Source organism: Pelobates fuscus, chromosome 11 (genome assembly GCF_036172605.1).
Source record: "Pelobates fuscus isolate aPelFus1 chromosome 11, aPelFus1.pri, whole genome shotgun sequence".
In the NCBI taxonomy this organism is placed as follows: domain Eukaryota; kingdom Metazoa; phylum Chordata; class Amphibia; order Anura; family Pelobatidae; genus Pelobates; species Pelobates fuscus.
Window position 1 is genome coordinate 25,507,774 of NC_086327.1, and position 16,740 is coordinate 25,524,513.

At 45.2% G+C, this 16,740-nt stretch overlaps 1 long non-coding RNA gene across 1 annotated transcript in view; it reads left to right on the top strand.

Moving 5' to 3' along the window:
- The window catches only part of LOC134577512 (uncharacterized), a 747,008-nt gene that overhangs the window by 418,804 nt on the left and 311,464 nt on the right, over positions 1-16,740 (top strand). The window lies entirely within an intron of this gene.

Genomic DNA, 16,740 nt, shown 5'->3' on the forward strand with positions numbered 1-16,740 from the left:
TGGGGTGGTCTCGTTGTAGTTTGCTTAGGTGAGTGGTGGGTGTTTGCTGAGGTGTGAGGTGTGTAGGTGTGTGGTGCTACTTAAGGTAGCGGTTAAGGTGGGCCTCTCCGGGGAGAGGAGGTTCGTGTGCCTACGGTAGTATCGGGTGAGGTCCCGGGGTTCCCCGTCTATACACCGTAGTATCAAGTGTGCACAATGAAGTTGGTGGGAAGCGTGGTCGGATGTCGGTTCGGCAGGGTGGGCATTTAATTCCTCCATCACGCATAGCGTCCATAGGAAAGCATTGAAAAAAAATGCTTTCCTATGGACATTTTGAATGCGCGCGCGGCACTGCCGCGCATGCGCATTCCGCTCCGCTGACGTCAGCAGGGGGAGGAGAGGTAAGGGAGCCCAGCGGTGCAAGAAGGTGAGTAACTGAAGGGGTTTTAGCAGCTTTTGTATTTGTGGTTTTTGTTTTTTTAAATCTCATACTTCTCTTTACTTTGTTCAACTCAGGAATCTTCCCAAAGACAAAAAACACTGGTTTTGGAACTGGTGTTTGATAAAATATAGTTTTAAAATTAGTGATAGAATTTCAATAATACACAAATTAATACTCCATAGTGGTCATAATAAGACAGTATTAAGCCCTGGTTACATGGGGTGCACATATTTCAGAATAATGGTATTATTTGGCCTTGCAGGACGATCATCTTGGCAACGAGAGATTAGAGCGAATAAACAAATAGTTTAGCAATACCTTTGGCAACATGAATGTTTATTTTATGTTTTATTCCAAGTAGCACGAATGCCAAAGTTTTCGGAAAAGTGAAACTGCTTTTGCAAGAATTCTAATATTTCATGAACAGCACCATTTTCAGATGCTATTTGAATTGTTTTGAGACGACGACGGCTAACCTTACCAACTTGGATGCTTGTGAATTGCATTTCACATGACTCTCCACCCGCCGGTTGATGTTCACAATCATATTATGTTTAACCAAGAATGTTTCCAAGTATGCCCTAGGACTTAGATGATCTTATTTCCCAACTCAGTGAACTGAACTGCACATATTTAGGTTTCTCACTTGGCGATTTTGTGATGAAATTTGCAGTGCTCTTGTCAATTCTCTTAGTCCACAGTGCCCAATTTGGAGATTAAAAATGGGAATTGTGTTAATAGACACCTAAGACACCAGGTTTAGGATCCGCCTAGGACATCCAGTTTTGGATTATAGATCATGCTAGACATATGCAATTAGTTTCATAATGAATATACATTCGGACGAATTTCGTGAAATTCGGACATTCGGATGCTAACGAATGTCCAAAGTTCAAATTGACGAATTGCCAAATTTCCGAAGTGCCGAACCAAACTGAATTGCCGAAGTTCTGAAGTGCTTTGGATTTCTGAAAAGTGGCAATGAAGTGGTTAGAGTTAGGGGTTAAGGTTAGGGTTAGGGTTAGGGTCCGAATTACTGAAGTTCCGAATTGCTGAAGTTTCGAATTGCCGAAGTTCCGAATCGAATGCCATTGGTCCGAATTGCCAAATGAAAACATTTTTTTACTTACCCGAATTTCCGAACCAAACTGAACCAAATTTTTTGTCCAAGCACATCCCTAGATCATGCCACTGCAGTCCATGCCTCCCAAGAGTCCATTTTCAGGGATGCCATTAGATGCACGAGCACTGGGTAGTCGGCACTTGAACCATTCAGAGAGAGGTTAAAGCAGCACCCCCTGCATGGTCCTGTCTTTCAGTTGCAGAATATTTTTCCATTAAGTCTGTTTATGCAGCCCTGACTACCACTCCCATGACTGTGACTCACCCAGCCTCTGAGAAAGAAAAGTTTAATTTAAATTCCGATCTTACAGTACAGTGTGTTTACTTTAGAAGTTTTTATCTCCTGCCCTGCTAATTTAACTTTAATTGCACACATGAGGCTCCTGTAGGCTCTAGCAGTCTATTAGCCGAGCAGGACTTAGAAATTCTAAATTAAACACACTATACTATAAGGAAAACTTAATCTTTTTTTGTTGTTCCCAGTAATTGTGTAGGGAGGCTGTGTGAGTCAAAGCCAGAGGACGTTTAAAGTGAACCTGTTATGGAAAAATGAACGTACCTGAAAATATTCCCATACACATTGAATATACCATATATCACAAGATACATGACGTATTCAATGTAAAATAAAAATATTTACCCACTTTTACTCAGTTGTAGAGGTCTTTTCTTTTATAGACATTTGCCTGAAACAGAATGTGCTGATTTCCCTTGCATTCATATGCTGTGGGAAGTCCTCAGTAAAGTACAATGACTATAGGATTCTAGACTGTTATCTGATCTGTGTCTGTCTGTAAGTGCTGTGTAATCATGTCTGCCAGCCACGTTGACAGGTGTCTAATCTGACATTCGGACTTGTCAGACCTATTGAGAGCTGCGTCATCTGCCTGGGAAAACGACTGCTGTGTCATCTGCCCCGCTAGTTCCAGGACATTTGTCACTCACCACCGAATTTTACATTACCTAAACTAACTCCCAGCAGTATGTTGAGCATATTACAAACCCTCAAACATCCTCCCATCTCTCTGTTGTGGAGAGCTAGATGATTAATTGGGGTAAAAATCATTGAGATAAGTTGGTATAGAAATAGTCCCTGTATGAAAATTTGTGCCAATGATCAAATTCACTGTATTCCTAGACTTCTGTGACTTGCAGCGTGTTAATTAAAGACTCATATTAATCACATTGCAGCGAAGTTTGATATCAGTTCAAGTTATTAACATTAGCAAAGCTATTAATCTGTTCATCTGTGTTCATTGGACACCGGTCTCTGAAGATGAAGTTTAAAGGGCCCAAACTGAATGCAGGAGAGACAAATTTATCGCTTAAAGCATCGGTCACATTGTATAATCAGCTGTCTGCTTCTGTTATGAGATATCTTTTGCATGCTAATTTTTAAAGTACAAAATAAGTATATTAAATTTAGATATTCATGCAAAAAGAAACAAACAAAAAATTATTTTCTTATCAACATCCTTCATTACATTTTAAAACTTTATGGAAGCATTATGACTCTAACATCTAGCCGTGAACACTAAATATTATTAAACTATCATGATAATAATTACTTTTTTTTTTTAATAACTAAATTAATTTATCCTACATAAATCTCAGTTAGTAACCTTTTCCTGGCCAGAAAATTTTGTTAGTTCGCTCTTAAATAGGAAAGCACTGAATGTGTCACTATTCCATAAATATAAAATATTACGTGTTTTTGGTATTTTTTTAATTTTTTTTATTTATTGTGTCTCTGTTAAAGTTTGTTCAGCCAAGTTCAGCATTAGTCCCAGATTTGTGGCACCTTAATCTGGTACAAATCCGGTATATGCAGTTTCTCCCATTGCTCGGAATTGTGATGATTTGCAGGGAATATCACTAAGAAGAGACCCACTTAGAAGTTACGTAAAGGGGGGGGGGGGCGGGGCTGCAGAGCGGGACGGTCGCAGGTCTCTGCTGCTCCTGCACTCTACCGCACTAAGAAACGATTCCCGCGGAACAGAACCTGTGACCCGATTTCTCTCGGCTCCCAAACGACTTGGGGCACCGAGGCCTGCACAATGACACCACTAACGAGGCTCACCGCACTGTTCCCGCTCGCATGGCCACTGAGGCCTACACACGTGGCGGACGCAGGGGAGACGGCTGCTCTCCCGCCGTCCCACCGCAATAGGAGACAAGGCTTGAGCCACCGTTCCCCCCCTATGGACCGGCGGGGGTTATCCCGGTCCCCACCAATCTGACACACACAGCCACAAGGCCTATGACTGCCCAGCCTGGCTGGGGCCCTGTCAGTGCTGAGCCCGACAACCTGGCAAACGAAACACCAAGGCCTTCACCTACACAACCCCAACTTACCAGCCTGGACCTGATCTTCCAGAAGTTCTGGGACCAGCTGGAAAAACGCCTCGCCAAGACATCCCTCGTCCATGGAGTGCAGACAGTGGAGATGGTGAAGAGCAGACGGAGTGGACCGACCCCGGGTAAAGCATGTACCCTTACGCCCGCATGAACCGCTGTCCGCCCACCCGAGCCGCAGGTCACCAGGGGGCATCCTCTAAAGCTTCGGCCACCTCGCCGGAAGCCCGCCCGCCACTGGCGGCGGCGAAACACCGGGGCTACCCGCAGCGCCCGTTCAGGGAAAGGCCCAGCTCAAATGCATGCCCGAGCCTGTGGCACTCCGAAGCCGACTCACCAAGAAGCTTGGGGCTGGGGAGCGGTCCCTCCTTTCTTACGCCTACCCTGCACACTCCAGATCACCCACGCTCCGACCGCCACACGTCCTATCATGGGCATTGTACCTGCATCAAGGGAGACTGAGCGGCTGCACACTCCATGGGGCACCGCGAGAGCCGACCTCCGCAGCAGAGACAGCGGAATCAAGGGACACAATCCACCTGACCGGGATGCCAACCCGCCCAGTAGAGGTATCGGCTGAACTGGCGCCCCTAGCTGGCGGTCCCACCAAAAATCGATCTCGGCTGAGAGCACTAAGGGACCTAGCCTGAACTGTCTGCACTGACATTCTCTATTGGACCCTCACCTAACACACAAGCTCACCTCCAGCTATCCTTTTGCATGGCCCTGGAGAGTTGGTGGGCATTATAACATGTTTAGAAATGTATCTAGCATAACTACCAGTAATTAATCTCTTAGACCAAAGTAATGCTTATAACCATCTCTTCTATGTATCAATAGGTCTATTGACACCAGACTGTTTAGCACTTAGCTTGTTCCATCTTTTCCATGAAGCTTGAGACAAAAACAGTTTAGGTAATCTTTCTCTATTGTTCAGTTTGATTGTTCATGCTTATCCTTTTAAAATTAACTAAGCGTCGACACATTTTGTCCATTCCTTGTAATACAGAACACACACTCACATCTTGACCAGCTAGTGTGACAAGAGACACTTGAATACTATCGCAATAGACATAACCTGAGCTAAACACCATATAAAAAAAAAATGAGGCATTATTATCCAGGAAATGTGATTTCTCGATATTACCGTTGTATTATCCCTATGTTGTATACTACTCGTACATTTCCCCTTCTATTTTCTGTACCCCATCTTGCATGCCTTAATAAAAGAAAGATTGACAAAAAAAAAAAAAAGAAGTTACGTAATTATCTGATGTGATGCTAATTTATACAGAACTCCTAACCCTAAATTGTATGAATTATTTTGTTCTAGGTGTGATCTTCTTTTGTATCTGTCCTGTGTCGTGTCAGGTTGACCAGTCAGTGCTTCCATCATCGTTATATCTCCAAAAAAGATGGCATCTCTTATAAAGCGGCGCTAAATACATTAGCGTCACTTCCCTGTGCTGTTTTTTCTGCTCTTCCCCAGCTGATGTTATTTATTACTTTTTAATAGCTGGTTGAAGTTGGTGATTTTTTTTTCCCGGAAGCAACAGAACCCACAGCTGACTCCGAGCTTATATATTTTTTTTGCTCCAACACTGCTGTTATTATATTATTGGGCTTCTAGCATATAAATAGTTTTTTGTTTTTTTACTTTTACCTTTTCACTATTTCCTGTTCTTTTCTTTTTTTACCAGATACAATGTTGAAACAATCACACCTTTCCAGTGTTTTTTTTTTGTTGTAATTTTTGTAGTTTGGCAAAACAGAAAAAAAAAAGACAATATACCTTATGATAAGCTTTAAAACGAAAGCAGCTACAATCAATGCGGGAAAGATTTTATAAATATATCAATAGTGCCAATGCTGTTAATGATTTCAAACTTCTGTGGCAATACTGTCAAAAATAGCTAAGCCACTTTTGGAATGAATTATACAGAAAACCGGACAAAGTCCAGAAACCATTATCGAATTAAAACACGCATTGGATAGCACTTGAGGTCTGGATCAAACTTTGTCGAAGATTGCATTCCTGACCATTTAGCTATATCAACTTTCGAGCAACTCATTGTACAACGCTACGGAATCTGATGGCGCTATATAAAAAAATAAAATAATAATAATAATAACCATCCAAACCAATAAATTAATTTCTTTAGGGGTGAATAGTTGCCTCATGTTGGATTTCCTCTTCGTCTCCAGCACCTGGGCTTCTCTTGGCCAGTTTCTAACACAATCACAATCCAAAAATGTCTTAACTAGATGCGTCATCATGTTCAGCCCTTCGCACATTTGTTTTTGCCGTTGATCCAAAAGAAGACTAAATACCCAGTTTAAAGCAGTTTCTAATTTTGCAACAAACTAGCATGAAAATGCTGGTTGGCCCCAGAATGGCAGTCAGATCTCTCATTGGATCAAGAAGCTATTACCCCATAAATTAAAAAAATTATATCCGTGAATATTATAGTATTTATACTGTAAAAAACGTTTTTCTTTGCTTTAGACAAAATCTCCTTTATTTCAGTCTAAATGCGTGACCTTGTGTCCTATGTATAGCCTTGTTTATGAATTGATTTCCAGACAATGGTTTGTATTGACCCCTCTGAGGCACCATTTCTCTAAACTAAACAGATTTAAATTTGTTAACCTTTCTTTAGAACTAAAATGTGCTATATCATACCATATCATTAGTAATTTTGTGTTAAATCCATTTTTATTGAAATCCATTTTGGAAACAGTGTTCCCACGCAGAGGATGTAGTACATACTCGGTGAACCGTATATGAAACAGTAACGGTATAGCAATGGTACAGTGACTTTTGCCTGCCCAGATGCAAATTATGTGTTTTATCTGTTGTTATTGCATTCAACAAGGTAAACATTTGTACAATTAATTATGTATGCGTGACATCACATGATGTAAATCACAAGGAGTGACATAAGAGAAAATTCTGTAAAATCACCAACAAACTACTTACAGTTTGATTCTGCTGTATAGATGGATTGCTCCCAGTGTCTCCCTGTCTCAGTCTCCCAAGTCACCCAGTGTCTCAGTGTCCCAATGTCGCCCAGTCCCCTAGTCTCCTAGTGTCTCAGTGTCATCATTTCTCCCAGTGTCCCCATGTCACTAGGATACTTGGGGACACTGAGAGATATGGGGACACAGTGAGACATATGGCACTGAGAGACCTAAGGACACTAAGACACTTGAGGACACTGGGAGACATTGGGGCACTGAGACACTTGGGGTCACTAAGACACTGGGGGACACTGGGGTAAGTGCATGAGGGTGGTGCCAAGAGGTATCAGTTTGTCACCAGTGAAGCGTAAATCAGGGAGATGGCTTTTGGTGGCATCGCTTCCTGTAGGCATGTCAGGGTACCTGAAGTCTCTACCTCCGAGAGAGGTAGAGATTTAGACGTCTATCCGTCCGGACGGGCTGTTTCCTCTGTTCCTCGCGGTCCACCCGGTCACGTAAACGCCGGCCGCGAGGGAGTCACTTCCTTTTGTAGCAGGACGTCCGGAAACCGACGTCATGACGCCAGCCCGGAACGACCTGTCACTCAATCCTTTAGAGACTAATCAGATCTCGTCGGAGGCGTGTCTATCCCTCCGAGCCAGGGTATTTAAACTTGCTTCTCCCATTTGCTCATTGCCCTGTCGTGGTTCTAGCCTGTCTAGTCACACAGTGCTCTGGTATTTTTCTGTTATCCCTTTGGTTCCGACCCGGCTTGTTTGACTTACTCTGTTTACCTCTGTTATCCTTGACCCGGCTTGTTCCTCGCTTACCTGTCCTCTCGTTCCCTCGACCTCGGCTTGTCTCTGACCATTCTCTATACTCTCCGTACGTTAGTCCGGCCATTCTAAGGTCCGGTATACGTATCCTGTACCTGTTTGTACTCTGCGTGTTGGATCCCTGTCCCGATCCTGACATTACGACAGGGCCAATGGATCCTGCAAGTACAAACAGTCAGCTTGGTCCTTCTGATCCTAGGTTCGAAGCCATGGAGCACAGAATGGATCAGATGGCGCTAGCACTACAGGCGTTATTGTCTCGTGCTAATAACCCGCCAGAGGAGACGCGTACTACTTCTATTTCTCCTGTGAGCTCAGGCCTAGAGGTAGCCACTGTAGGTGCCTCCTCCCGTATTACACCACCAGTACGTTATGGTGGCTCACCTGAGAAGTGTCGTGGTTTCCTTAACCAGATCAGTATCCATTTTGAATTACAACCTCGCTCCTATCCTACAGATAGGGCAAAGGTTGGATTTATTATCACCTTACTCATTGAGAAAGCTCTGAGATGGGCCAACCCACTATGGGAGAACGATAACCCGTTAGTATATAATTATAATGCCTTTGTAGCTGCCTTTAGAAGAACTTTTGACCCTTTAATTTAGTTCATTTCTCGCATTGATGAGCGGTTAAGAGAGAGACAAAACACTCGAGAGAGGAACCTTAGACCTTCCTTTAAATTAGCTCCCGCATTTCAAGGTCCTGATTCCACTACCTCACTGTTTCCTGAACCTATGCAGATAGGCAATACACGCCCCTCAGAAGAAGAGAGACAGTACAGGAGAAGAGAGGGATTATGCATGTATTGTGGAGTCAGAGGTCACTTACGCCTGAATTGTCCTAATCGTTCGGGAAACGCTCGCACCTAAGTTTCTCTAGAGGACAGGCCTTGGGTGTTTCTATTTTGTCCTCTACTCATAATTATAAAGATCACAGGCTTCTGCTACCAGTTTCTTTAACTTGGGAGAAGGGAGTACTAAAGACTATGGCTTTGATAGATTCCGGAGCTGCTGAGAATTTTATCGACCAAGCCTTTGCTACTAAACACACTGTCCCATCCCAGTTAAGGGATACACCCTTGGCCGTTGAGGCCATAGATGGTAGACCTTTACTTGAGCCTGTTATCTCCCGTGAGACTATACCCGTTAACTTAACTGTTGGTATCTTACACGAGGAGAACTTATCACTTATGCTCATTTCGTCCCCTTCGGTCCCCATAGTCCTGGGGTACCCATGGTTAAAAAGACATAACCCTATTATCGATTGGGAGTTAGGGGAGATACTCTCATGGGGTCAGGGCTGCCAGGAGAAGTGTTTACGCAGGGTTTCCCCATTGGCTGTAGTAAACACACCGGGTAGTTTCACTCAGTCTACAGAGGGACAGATACCGTTCATCTACCAGGACTTAAAAGCAGTATTCGACAAGAAGAATGCCGATACCTTACCTCCACACAGGTCATTTGATTGTAAAATTAAGCTTCTACCTGGTACTATGCCTCCGAGGGGCAATGTATATCCTCTATCCACTCAAGAGAACTCAGTTCTAGAGGAATATATTCGTGAGAATCTAGAAAAGGGATTCATTAGGAGATCCTCTTCCCCCGCCGGGGCTGGTTTTTTTTTCGTTAAAAAGAAAGATGGTACATTGAGACCTTGTATTGATTACCGAGGTTTGAATAAGATAACCATCAGAAATGCCTATCCCATTCCTTTGATTACCGAGCTGTTTGATCGTTTAAAGGGCTCTAAAATTTTCACCAAGTTAGATCTCAGAGGGGCGTATAACTTGGTGAGAATCCAGCATGGACACGAGTGGATGACAGCGTTCAATACCCGTTATGGTCACTATGAATACACGGTTATGCCATTTGGTCTTTGTAATGCGCCGGCAGTATTTCAGGATTTGATTAATGAAGTTCTTAGGGAGTTTCAACATGATTGTGTCATTGTATACCTGGATGACATACTTATACACTCTAGGGAGATTGAGACCCACCACAGACAAGTCAGAAAGGTATTGCACAAACTTCTGCAACATGGCCTATACTGTAAATTGGAGAAATGCAGTTTTGACCAGTCCCAGATAGACTTTCTTGGGTACGTGATTTCTGGGGAAGGCTTTAAGATGGATCCTGACAAACTCCAATCTATTTTAGATTGGCCATTGCCTAAGGGACTCAAGGCTATTCAGAGGTTTATTGGTTTCTCTAATTATTATAGGCGCTTTATTAAGGGATACTCTTCTATTATTGCGCCTATTACCAATATGACCAAACAAGGGGCTAATACTAAGACCTGGTCTACTGAGGCTCTTGTTGCTTTCAAGACGCTCAAGGAACTTTTTGCTTCTGCTCCAATTTTGGTTCATCCTGATACGACTCTGCCGTTCCTACTCGAGGTCGATGCCTCTGAGACGGGAGTAGGGGCTGTTCTTTCACAAAGGTTAGGGGTGGACAAACCGTTACACCCTTGTGGGTTTTTCTCTAAGAAACTATCTGGTCCTGAAAGCAGATATGACATCGGTGACAGGGAACTGTTAGCGGTCATTATGGCTCTTAAGGAGTGGAGGCATTTATTAGAGGGGACCTTACATCCTGTTACTATTTTAACGGACCACAAGAACTTGTCCTATATTGGGGAGGCTAAGCGCCTATCCGCCAGGCAAGCTCGTTGGTCCTTATTCCTGACTCACTTCAATTATGTGCTTACTTATAGACCTGGTTCTAAGAACTCCAAAGCCGATGCTTTATCTCGCCAATATGAACCGTCCACTATAGCTGAGCCAGTTCTTTCCTCGATAGTTCCTAAATGTAATATCATCGCTAACACGAATCTCAGGATTCATTCTCCATTGCTTACCGAGATCATAAAGTTACAACATCTAGCTCCTAAACAGACTCCTGGGGATAGACACTTCGTTCCTCCTGCTCTCCAACTGGAAGTGTTACGGTGTTTCCACAACAGCAAGGTAGCTGGGCATCCTGGCATTCGCAAGACGTATGCTTTAATCTCCAAAGATTTCTGGTGGCCTGCTTTGCGTAAGGATATTAAAGATTTCATCGATACTTGTGAGGTCTGTACTAAGACTAAGCAACCTCATACGCTTCCATGTGGATTCCTGCATCCCTTAGAGGTTCAAGAGAAACCATGGTCCTGTTTAGCTATGGACTTCATTGTCGATTTGCCTATCTCTAAAAAACAGACTGTCATCCTCACCGTGGTTGACAGATTCACCAAGATGGCTCACTTTGTTCCTCTGCCTAAACTCCCGTCTTCACCCGAATTGGCAGAGATATTCGCAAGGGAGATTTTTCGTTTACATGGGATACCCTCCCAAATTGTATCTGACAGAGGTTCCCAATTTGTTTCCCGTTTTTGGAGGTCCTTCTGCTCTCAACTGGGTATCAAATTGAATTTCTCTTCTGCCTATCATCCTCAGTCTAACGGAGCTGCTGAACGCACCAACCAAAAAATTGAACAATATTTACGTTGTTTTGTTTCTGAACACCAGGACGATTGGGTTGGTTTGATTCCTTGGGCGGAGTTTGCACACAACAATCTCGTTTGTGATTCTACTCATTCAAGCCCCTTCTTCATGAATTATGGCTTTCATCCATCTATTCTTCCCTCGGCTTCTCCTTCCCAAGGGATACCGTCGGTTGATGTTCATGTTGCCAATTTGAGGAAGTTGTGGGATCAGACTCGACAAATTCTTCTGCACAATTCTATGCTGGTTAAGAAACACGCCGATAAACGTAGAAGGGCGGCTCCGGTGTTTGTTCCAGGTGATAGAGTATGGTTGAGTACAAGAAACATCCGTTTAAAAGTACCTTCCATGAAGTTCGCTCCTCGTTATATTGGACCTTACAGGGTGCTGACTCGAATTAACCCAGTTGCGTATCGTCTAGCTCTTCCAACTGCCTTACACATCCCTAACTCATTTCATGTTTCATTGCTGAAACCACTAGTCTGCAACAGATTTTCCTCCACAACGTCCTCTCCTCGCTCTGTTCAGGTAGAGGGCCAGGAGGAGTATGAGGTTAACTCTATTATCGATTCTCGAATCTCCCGGGGGAGAGTACAATATCTGGTCGATTGGAAGGGATATGGTCCTGAGGAGAGGAGTTGGGTACCTCAAGAGGATGTTCATGCTCCTCGTCTCCGCAGGGCGTTTCACTCCCGCTTCCCATCTCGTCCCGGTTCCTTCCGCCCGATGGGCGTATCTGAGAGGGGGGGTACTGTCAGGGTACCTGAAGTCTCTACCTCCGAGAGAGGTAGAGATTTAGACGTCTATCCGTCCGGACGGGCTGTTTCCTCTGTTCCTCGCGGTCCACCCGGTCACGTAAACGCCGGCCGCGAGGGAGTCACTTCCTTTTGTAGCAGGATGTCCGGAAACCGACGTCATGACGCCAGCCCGGAACGACCTGTCACTCAATCCTTTAGAGACTAATCAGATCTCGTCGGAGGCGTGTCTATCACTCCGAGCCAGGGTATTTAAACTTGCTTCTCCCATTTGCTCATTGCCCTGTCGTGGTTCTAGCCTGTCTAGTCACACAGTGCTCTGGTATTTTTCTGTTATCCCTTTGGTTCCGACCCGGCTTGTTTGACTTACTCTGTTTACCTCTGTTATCCTTGACCCGGCTTGTTCCTCGCTTACCTGTCCTCTCGTTCCCTCAACCTCGGCTTGTCTCTGACCATTCTCTATACTCTCCGTATGTTAGTCCGGCCATTCTAAGGTCCGGTATACGTATCCTGTACCTGTTTGTACTCTGCGTGTTGGATCCCTGTCCCGATCCTGACAAGGCAGAGCCATTCTAAATCTGTTTGGTTTCGAAGTAGATTGGGTTTTTGTGGGATTAATCTGGCGTAGCGAGATATTTGTTCTCTCGCCATTGTGAGTAGAAATGTGTGTGGTAGTTCTGGGAAGAGGTCGTGACCAGGCGGACCGCAAATGGAGTGACTATCATGTCTGTCATGCAGAGTAGTGGTTTATGCTTTGTCAGGCGTTGGAGAGGGCCCTGGTCTCTCGTCAGAAATTTGGGTTGCCTCTCAGAGGGAGCAGGGGGTCAGGGTCTGTCGTGAGGTAGTATTTGGTGCTATTTTGGTGCCAGGTTTTGAGTGAGGCTTTCACAAATGGGTTTGTAAGTTGGTATCGTTTGATTGCATCTCTCGTGATCCAGGGCAGGGTCTGTAGATTGCATTTGGTGCTATCTGCCTCTAATTGCACTTAGGGTTTGTCCTGCAATGCCGTGGTCCAGCTGATGACTCTGGTGAAGTGTGCTGCTAGGAAATGTTTTTTGAAGTCCCGGAGGGCTAGTCCACCTTTTAGTTTGGGCAGCATCAGTGGGAATAACTATGTGGGGGGATTTACCTTTCCAGATGAATTTGCAGACTTCTGCTTGTAGGGTGGTGAAGAATGTCTTTGGGGTTGAAATTGGTACCGTTTGGAAGATGAAGAGGAGCTTAGGAAGTAAGGTCATATTAACTGCGTTCACTCGGCCTAGCCAGGAGATGTAGTATGAGTTCCAGCTGTGTAGTTCTTCCTCTTCTGCTTTGAGAATGGGTACGAATTTATGAGTGTATAGGTCTGCCGGATCTGGAGTGAGCCATATCACTAAGTTTCGCATCTGGTTGTCGCACCAGCGGAAATTGGTGTTGAATTGTCTGTCGCTGTATGTGGCTGATGGTGAAGTCCAGAATTTTGGGTTTGGAGTAATTAATTTGTAGGCTAGAGATGTTTAAAATTCAGTTTTGATCGCTTGTAAGGATGTGGTGGGGTCCCTCACTATAAATAGGAAGTCGTCTGCGTAGGCGAGGACTTTGTGGTGTGTGCATTTCCAAGCCGCGGATGTTCTCATTGTTCCTGATTTTTTTCAGGAAAGGCTCTAGTGTTGCGAAAAGCAGAGGTGATAGTGGGCATCTCTGACATGTCCCGTTACGTGTTTGAAACGGGTCTGAGAGGGCTCCGTTAATTCGCAATCTTGCTGTTGGGCAAGTATACAATGTATTTTGGTCCAATACCCAGCAGGACTGGACTAGGAACATAAAGCAGCCCTGGAAAAAAAATTCTATACCAGCCCAATAATGCGTCGCGCCAGCACAGGCGAAAATGCATCCCCCCCAAACACACACAAAAAAATGCATCTTTTCTTGTGTTTATCTTAACCTCCTTTTGAATTTCTTGACATTTTTTGTGTTTCTTATTCCCTCTTTTGATTTTTTTGTAACTCGTTTAGTGTATCTTGTCTCCAATTTTTCTGCTTTGTGTCTCTTACAACCCCCCCTTGTGTGTCTTTCAACTCCCCTTTTGTATCTTTAACTTCATCCCAGGCCCTGTGTGTCTCGTTTAACCCTTCTCCAGCCATCTGTATGTCTCTTTCCCCCCCAGTCCCTTTTGTGTGTGTCTATGCCCCCCAGCAAACCTTCTGTGTGTCTCTTTGTCTTCCCCCAGTCCCTCTGTGTGAATCTTTCTCCCCCAGCCCGGCTTTGCCCCCACAAACCTTTTGTGTGTCACTTTGTCTCCTTCCCTTCTGTATTACTCTTTGTCCCCCCTTTGTCCTGTGTGTCTCTTTGCCTCTCCCAGTCCCTCTGTGTGTCTCTTTCTTCCCGCAGACCCTCTGTGTGCCTCTTTCTCCCTCTCACTGCTTCTCTGTGTGTATCTCTCCCACTCCTCCTCTCTCTCTTCCTCCTTCTGTCTCTCTCTCTTCTCCCTCTGTCTCTTTCTCCCCTCCTCCTGTGTCACTCTCTCCCCCCTCTGTCTCTTTCTCCCCCTCCCCTTGTCTCTCTTTCCTCCCCTTTGTCTCTTTCTCTCCCTTCCTCCTGTGTCTCTCTCTTCTCCCTCTTTCTCCCCCACTACCCCTCTGTCTCACTCTTCCTCTTGTGTCTCTTTCTGCCCCGTGTCTCTTTCTCCCCCTCTCCCCACCATTTCTCCCCTTCACCCCCTGAGGCTGACCGTGTCCGAGTGTGGAGCTCTGCTAGAACGACTGGGACAGCAATGTGCTGTTGTCTCTCTCTCTCCATCATGCTCCCTCGCGGTTTCCATAATTCCCAGCATGGACACATCATAGAGTAATCACTACTCTATGATGTGGCTGTGCTGGGAATTGTGGGAACCGCAAGGGAGCATGATAGTCAGCTCTGCCGCCATCCTCATTCCTTCTATGCTTTCTGACACCTGCACGGCTGTCAGCATCAGTGAGTGTACCGCCAGACCGGCACACTCACTACTCGGCCCGGCGGCACCACCATACACTACAGGGCCGGCCATAAGGTAACTACTGAACGCTGCCGGCCCCCTCAGAGTGTGCCACCAGACGGGCACCCGGCAGCACCTACGTGCGGTCACTGGCTGCCGATGCTCTGTTACTCAAGCTGGCTGCAGGGCTCCCTCTCTATAAGAGGGAAGAATTAGAGCTGTGCACCTGCTTAACTCTATCACAGTGAGTGCCTGAGATTTTCTATTTTATACTAGGGGACACTGAGACACTTGGGGGCACTGTGAGACATGGGGACACTGGGAGACTAGAGGATTCTGAGAGAATAAGGGGCACTGAGACACTAAGGACACTGAGACACTATGGACACTGAGAGACACCAGGGACACTGGGAGACATGGGGCACTGATACACTCTCATTCATAAGGGACACTGTGATACATAGGGGACACCGGAGACTTGATAAAGACCTAGGTACATGTTGAAACATTGTGGTGTCCAATAAACCTGCTTAAATCTATCACAGTGAGTACCTGAGATTTTTTCTTTTATACTAGGGGACACTGAGACACTGGGAGACATTGGGACAAAGAGACACTGGGAGACTAGGAGACGTTGGGAGACTAGGAAACACTCAGACACTATGGACACTGGCATACTACGGACACTGAGAGACACCAGGGACACTGGGAGACATGGGGACACAGACACTATGGGACTGGGAGACATAGGGACACAGACATGCCCCCTTTTTGTGTATGTTCGCCCCTTTTGGCAGTTCTGGTTATGTGATTTGTGTCAGTGGCCCACCCTTTTACCCCATCCATAGACTTCCTGTTTTACTGGACACTGCTGTTAGTGGGTATGGGATTACTTGAAAGATGAAAGCGTGAGATTAGCATAGGGTATGTGTTTTCTCATAACTGCATCCTATGAGTTTCCCTCCAGCACCATCTCCATCAGATAAATGTACTTAGGAGGTAGGACTGTTTTAGTGTTTTTGGTCAATAAGATTTTGTAATAAGGCCCATTATAATTGTCGGCACCAGGCCCACTGTGCTCTTAATCTGGCCCTGGTCCGTCGCGATGGAGGTCTCTAACGTTTCCCGTTCGTGATCTTCTATCTGGTGTAATTCTGTTTCGAGATAGTTGTGTATTTCGTTGCACCTGCGGACTGCTTCATCGTCCTGCGGTTCCTGGCGTATGTGGTACAGCCCTCTGTAATAGTAGAGAAACGTAGTGGAGATTTGTTCCGGGAGGTAGTGGACTCGTTAAGCTCAGTCCTTAATTTTTGGGACTTGAGGAGGTTGGCAAGGAGTCTGACGCATTTATTCCCGTGTTCATAGATCATGTGTTGGTAATATTGGAAGGATTGAATTGATTGCTTAAGGTGCGTGGTGAGTTGGGAGCATTTGAGGAGGAGGTCTCTGTATGTAGTGGCATCCTGCGTGCATTTTTGTTGGCTTTCCAGTTTTGCTATTTCATTGCTCAGGTCCGCAATTGCCAGTGCGTTTTCTTTATTGCGCGTCGAGCATACAGCGATGAGGTGGCTCCGGATCACTGCTTTGTGGGCTTCCCAGCAGGTTAAGGGTGTTGTGTCACCTGTCTCATTGGTGGCGAAGTAATCTTGGATGGTTTTCCTGGTAGTTTCCATTATAGCTGGGTCGTAGAGGATGGATTCATTTAGGCGCCACGAAGTCTGGCGGGGTCGGAACAGGGGTGACTTGATTCGTAGGTGGACAGGGTTATGGTCCGACCATGTCATGGGTAGGATTTTTGATTCTATGACGAGGGTAAGGTGGTGATAAGGCATCAGGAAGTAGTCTAGCCT